General features: G+C 43.4%; 1 pseudogene across 1 annotated transcript; it reads right to left on the bottom strand.

Annotated features, from left to right (window-relative positions):
- Positions 1-266: 266 nt before the first annotated feature.
- LOC309802266 (small ribosomal subunit protein eS1-like) lies at positions 267-1022 on the bottom strand (annotated as a pseudogene). Its single transcript has one exon. The product of its transcript is annotated as a small ribosomal subunit protein eS1-like (transcript).
- Positions 1023-7183: the final 6161 nt, after the last annotated feature.

Here is a 7183-nt window from a genome sequence, read left to right as displayed (position 1 = left end):
AAGGGTAAGCTGGGACGAAGTGAGAGAGTGGCATGGACATATATACACTACCAAACGCAAAATAGATAGCTTGTGGGAAGCAACCACATAGCATAGGGAGATCAGCTCGGTGCTTTGTGACCACCTAGAGGGGTGAGATAGGGAGGGTGGGAGGGAGACGCAAGAGGGAGAAGATATGGGGATGTATGTATATGTATAGCTGACTCACTTTGTTATACAGCAGAAACTAACACACCATTGTAAGCAATTATACTTCAATAAAGATGTTAAAAAAAACAAAAGTCCGAATTTGGAGCAGATCTGTGGAATGGTGGCCTATCTCCATCAGCTCGCTCAACCTTATCGCCAGTCTCATCCCCGGGAGCTTTTCCAGAACCATTGCCTTCACTATGAAGCGCCATGAGTTTCCCAATGTAAACTTGGGCTTCTTCAGCACTTTTACTTTTCTAATGAACACATCATAAAGCAGTGTTTCTATATTGGCAAGCCTTTTCTATGTCTCTCCCAGTGCAATCTGGAATCAATTTATGGAGCCCTTCTTTCAAATCATTTGTGGGTACCTCTTGGGTCATGATTTCCATCATCTTTTTCTAGATTTGGGGGACCTATAGGTAGGTGCTGAGTGTAAGAGTTCTTCCAATCTGGTTGTTTCTTTTTCTTTTTTTTAATAAAACCAACACAACAGACAAAGCAAATGGCCATCAGTAGTCTTGACATCAACCTGAGCTTCAGTCATGGTCTGCCATTCTTTTGACCATGGAGCACATTTTTTCATGGGTAAGATCCATGCCATGGAAGTTGGTCAGACAGTTTTTGCCCTGAATATCCTCGGTAGTTAGCTTGGATTTTCTAAGTGCAACTTCATCCTTCTGTAGATCAACAAGGCTCACTTTAAAAATATGATACTTGAGGCCATCAGATACAATTTTGGTTCCTTGAGTCCTTGAGAATATTGTTTCTTGTACTTCTGATATTGAACATAGCTGATGCTGAAACCTTGCATAATGATTAGTCAAATCCATTTCACCTGCCTTCACTAATCAAGGTCATTTTAAGACTTGAATGTCCTCCAAGCAACATGCAGCCTAAACAATAAGATGTTTGGGGGAGTTTTTTCCAGGAACTTGGAGTCTCAGCTGCAACTAGTTGAAGCTGAGCTAGTTAAAGACTGGATAGGACCGCCGACCCTCCAACTGGGCATGTGCGAGTGTCCTCTTGGTGACCTTTTGATGGCAGAGGACTGAAAACTCCACCCCCAGATAAGTGCCTCCACTTTTGAACTACAGAGGCCTGTACTTAGTTACACCTGCGCAGAACCACGATTACCGCACCTTTTCCCCATGCCCCATGCCCCTCACATGCCCCATGCCTCAGACGCCCTGCTTCCATATTCATTATTCCATAAACACGCCCAGCCCCTTGCCTATGGGGAGGCGGAATTGAGTCTTGTCTCCCATCTCCTCATTTGGTCCACCTTGCGAATAAGCCCTGTCTTTGCTGCAGGCCTGGGTGTCTCAGCATTTTGGCTTGCTGAGCACCAGGCAAAACAAAGTTGGTTCAGTAACAAAGCTTTCTTACCAATCTTTCTTAGAAAAGGGACTAACAACTTTCTTCTTGGCTCCCTTTTAGCCACTTTTGTGGGCTGTGGGGTTTTTTATCCCCCTAAGGTAAGAAACCTATGAGAGAGATGGCAGAGTGTGGTTTGGTGAGGAGAGTACTGTGCTTTGGTTTAAGAAATGTGTTTCAACTCTGCCACTGTCCTTGGAGCACGACTGGCCACATACTCTCTATGGTAGAGACTGACTGGCTTTTCACCAAATCAGTATCCTTTCCTCCTGGACACACAAGCTAAACCCAGTTCCCAGTCTTCCTTACAGTCAGATGTGTCTCTATGACAAGTACTGGCCAGTGAAATGTGAACCAGGGTCAGGCAATTGGCAATCAGGCCTGGATCATAATCCTTCTAGATGACCCTTCACCTTCTCTTTTGCCTCACCTTCAGCTATTGATATGTAGGGTTGGCTTTGAAGATCGCAGATCTCTTGAAGATCCCCTCAGCCCTCAGGGTGGCCAAGCAGAGCAGTGGGTGTGCCCAGCTTGGCACCTCAGCTATAAGCAATCTCCTCCGTTTACCTTAGTTCACTGTGCAAGCATTAACTCCTCCTACCGTGTGCCTAAAAATCCCAAAGTAAGGAAGTATTCCAATGGACTCTGCAGTTCCTTCCAGGCCTATCATTTTGGATCTGAAGCTGTCCCCTCATTTATACTTTCATCCCTAGACAAAGACAAGAAGGACACTCTTCTGTCCATTCAAGATCTCCTAGAGGAAGGAGTGGGACTCTTCTCCATTACCTTCTCCTTCAAGGATAGAGAGAAAAGGGGAGACTATAGAAGAGAGAGAAAACAAAAAGTCTGTCAGGGCCTATCAGTTAGTTAATGGAAAGGAAGCATAAGGGGCTGTAACATGAAATCTGGGGGACTTCAGGCCAGAGAATGAGGGCGTCATTTGCCATTGCACCTGGTTGGCAGCAGATCTTGGGGTTATAAATCCTGAATGAATGAGAGGCTAGAGCAGTGACAACAAGCTTCTATTCCACTAGCACATCTCATGTCTGTGCTTAATCAAGCCAGCCTCAAATCCTTTTAGAACTGAAGATCTCAGCTAGTCCCCAATAAATCTCCATTTATATTCCCTCTTCAATAAAGTCTTCTTCCCAACCCAGAAGAGGATGTGAAAGCCACTGCTCCTTTAGGCAAAGGCACTGCTATTTGAAAAACCAAGACATGTATATGCAGATATGTCCTGTGTAAAGGTAACTTACAATGAGATTTTCTGATTCTGAATGTATGTACAATAGAATGATAACTCCTCTTAGACATAGAAGCAGCACCGTATGTCCCTGTATTAAGAATACATCCCAATTCTAGAATGATGGGGTTGCATTTGGTGTGTGATGCTAAAGTCAAGCTATGACACTAAAGTCAAACTAAGTCAAACTCACTATTGAAACAATGCATAACTGGTCTACAAAGATGTTTATAAGCCCCCCTCCCTTTTTTTACAAGGTGGGTGAAGGATAATTCCATAGTTTTCATGTCTCTTTTTAAATCTTTGAAACATTTATATAGTGTTTGTTATATAACAAATATTATGCAACAAACATTGTTCTACATGTTTTTTACAGATATTAATTTGTTTAATTCCCTATGAGGAGGATACTATTATGACTCCCTTTTATAGGTAAGAAAATGAGGAACGGAGATTAGATTATTTGCCCAAATTCACACGGCCAGTTAGTGACAGAGCTGGGATTCAGACCCATCTAGTCTAGAGCCACAGTCTATGTGCTCGGTAACTATGCCATACTGCCTGATTTTTGTTGTTGTTGTTTTGTTTTTTTGTTTTTGGCTGCATTGGGTCTTCGTTGTTGTGTGCGGGCTTTCTCTAGTTGCGGCGAGCAGGAGCTACTCTTCGTCGCGGTTCTCAGGCTTCTCATTGTGGTGGCTTCTCTTGCTGCGGAGCAGGGCTCTAGGGCACTCAGGCTTCAGTAGTTGCAGCACGTGGGCTCAGTAGTTGTGGCTCGCGGGCTCTAGAGCGCAGGCTCAGTAGTTGTGGCGCATGGGCTTAGTTGCTCCGTGGCAGGTGGGATCTTCCCGGACCAGGGATCAAAGCAGTGTCCCCTGCATTGGTAGGCGGATTCTTAACCACCGAGCCACCAGGGAAGTCCCCCAATTTTTAAAAAATAATTGACTAGCCCTTACCCATGTTTGTCTCATACCCACACATACTCCCCTGCCCTCCCCCCATGCTCATCCTGGTTATACCCAAGCTTACCAAGAAGTCTGAAGTGTGATCCTGGCTATGAAAATTCTTCATGGCAAGCATGGCAGCTGAACATAGGCTCTTGGTGAAAAAAATCATTTTTTTCTTATAAAATTTCATTCTTAATGAGAAATGAGAATCAAATATTCAAACTATCCCTCTCTATGGAAAATAGAAATCTACTCTACAATACTGACTTTGCCTCTGTGATTTTCTCGTTGTCGAATATGAGTCAAGAAGACAGTACAATTGTGGCATATTTTAAAGACAAGGTGTTTAAGTGTTCAACGATTCTCAGGAGTCCCACCTTTTTAGTATTCAGGAAGAGTTTAACGATAAGTGACAACAACTGTGGGTCAAAGATCTTGTTTCCAGTTGTAGCATAACCAAGGTTGGCTGGTGGAGATGGAGTGACAAAATCTCATCTCTTCAGGCTGTTTGCTCATTTTTGAAGTAAGAAGGGCAAACTAGATGCATACTAGGGTCTAATCCAATTCTAGGACCATTCTGGTTTCGTTCTTCCCCTGGCCCACAAGATCTCTCATGATCTGGCTCCTGACAAACTTTCCAACCTCATCATGTATCCCAAGCTCACTCAGCTCCAGCCACCTGGGTCTCTCTTCTGTTTGTTCCAAAACACTAAGCTCCTTCCCAGCTTAGGGCCTTTCCACTAGCAGTTCCCTCTGCAGGGAAGCCTTTTCCCTGCATCATCACCCGGTTGGCTCTTTTTTGTCGTTCAAGTCACCGATTAACGTCTTTAGTTAGTCTGTCCCCAACATCTCAAGCTAAGTTATTCCCACACCCCAGCACTAACTCTCCATCAATCACCCTGATTTACTATCACCTATCCCCATCTGATATTTTCTTGTCTATTTATTTGCTTATTTGTTCATAGTCTGTCTCCTCTCACTCGGTATAAAACACCATGAGAATGAGACGTTGTCTTATGGTCTTATCTCCAGTGCCTACATAAAATCATAACAGCCACTGAGCTCAGCACATTTAGTGCTGACCATAGGGACAAGAACAGTGCCTTGGATCTAGACACAGTAGAATTCATTTCTGAGAGCCACATCATGGAGTAAAGAGCTCGATTAATGCTACAGTTCCCCTTTTTTACTCAATTTAGTGGTTTCAGAGTAAACATCAGGGTGACTATGCACAGACCCCCATCACAAGAGGTAGGTTTGTACATCCTTTCTCTCCTGCTGACCTACTTCTCAATGACAAACCATGAATCTTCAGTGACATCTTCCCCATTTATATTGCCTGCCTAACAAGCAGAAAATAGCATATCCACCTAAGGAGACCAGCCCCTCGGTGCTGTGGACAGCTGTGTAGTTCTGGTTCTGCAGATTCTGGGCTTCAGGCTCTGAGTGAGGGAGGTTCAAGTCTAGTGGTCAGAGGGCCTAGAGAGTCTGGATGTGGAGCTCTACCTGGTGTTCTGTGATGGCAAGAAAGGTTTCAGGGGTCCTGCTACATCAGTTAATTGAACATTAACTGAAGATGATTCAGTGCTGGTTGCTGCCCTGATGCAAGGGCATTCCTTCTCTCCTAATGGAAGAACAGGGTACCAAACAAGACCACAGTAAACATCTGTCTTGGGTCTCTGACCAGACAGAGAAAGCCTCTGGGGCTTAAGGAAGCTTTGTGGAGTTTCTGGGAGGGACAGCTACAGAAGCTGCTCTTCCTAGCTCAAAAGGGAGAAGTGATGCTCAACTCACAGCTGAAGGCAGGGCCTCCACCCAGGTTAATCACCTGGGATTAGAGTAGAATGAAGAGGAATAATTGGTGAAGTCACAGGGCAATGTCAGAGTGTCACCATCTGGATTTCAGCAGTGGAGGCTCCCCGATCCTGCCCCATGTCAGGAATCATCTCACATCCACGACCCAGGGATAGAGATCATGTTATTGTTTTTAATGGTTAATTGACTTTGACTTTTCCTTCTCCCCTCCAAACAGTTTCAGAACTTCCAGATCTGTCAAGAGACAACTTCACACTCTCTCAGATTCCTCCACTCACCCCTCAGGACCTCCTAGATCAAATACGACGTATAATGACAACTCAAGACTGGTGATATTCTGTCCTATCATAAAAAGATTACAGGGTCAGACATTTCAGCACTTCCTTGCTCCAGTATTTGGTCAAAAAAGTTCTTCCTTAAGCATTACTAACATATCTTTTGCTGCAGTATCAGCTCATTTCTTCTTTATAATCTACTGTGGAGAAGCCAAATGAGTATCTATATTATTTATGATACTTGAAAACCATGAAATCAACCCTCACCTTTCTCTCTCTTTCCACTAAATTCCATAAGAGGCCATGCTCCCACCACTCTAATCTATCTGGTAATACTTTTCTGGACTTTAATTCTTTGCATCTTTTAAAATTGTAGAAGTCAGAACTGCATACAGCTCTCATAAGGTCCTTTGGCAAGTCTTGGAGCAATCAGAGTTTTCTTTCCAATTTGTGAAGTCAAATTCCTGTCACTTTAGATCTGGAAATGAACTGCCGACTCACATTCAACATGGATCTCAGCTCTCTTCTTCTCATATGTACTCACCCACTTCTTACCTTAACAGCATTGACTGCATTCATTTTTTGTTCCTAGGTGTACTGGTCTTGTCCCAATCTTATCCTCTTTCAGATAGTTGGCTTCCTAAGTTTTCCAAGTTTACTTACATCTATTGTTCCTTCATTGGAGGTTTCAGAAAACTCAGCCAGCTGAGGAGATATATCTTCACATCATCCGATAAAAATAGGGGAAATCCTGAACCCAAGAAGGTACGACAATGATGTCTGCACCCGATATTAGATCAATCTGGGCCTCATTCCCAAACGGTTTTTTGAAATCCATTCTCAGCTTCCTTTGTTCCCCTGACTTATTCTCACCCTCACACAAACCACCATATTGTTCTGTGTGTCTAGATATTTTTTGCCTCTTTCTGTCATACGTACTTGCCCGATTCTTGTCTAAACATTATTAACTGCATTTGATTTCTGTTCTAGGTATAATGCTCTTACCCCAACTTTATTCTCCCTCAGATAATTGACTTCCCACATTAACACAGTTTACTTACATTTTTCTTCCCCTTTCCTCAGAGATTTTGACAGACTCAGTCAGTAAAGACTGCCTAGGAGAATATCGGTTTGTAGTTGCAGTTTCATCATGATGGTTACAGAATTTCCTTTCACACTCAAAAATATCTTAGTTTGGATGGTAAATTATACAGTCACTCTACAGACAGGGCACACTGACTCTCAGCTGTCCTTTCAGACCAACTCTGAGCCACACCACATACCTGAGGGTACCTTAGCTTCTTCCAGAACTTCACTTCGAGGTTACACATCATCCTCCC

This window comes from Mesoplodon mirus, assembly GCF_964341445.2.
Source record: "Mesoplodon mirus genome assembly, chromosome: 4".
Taxonomy (NCBI): Eukaryota; Metazoa; Chordata; class Mammalia; order Artiodactyla; family Ziphiidae; genus Mesoplodon; species Mesoplodon mirus.
The sequence above is the reverse complement of the archived record's forward strand: the minus strand, read 5'-3'. Positions and strand labels throughout refer to the sequence as shown.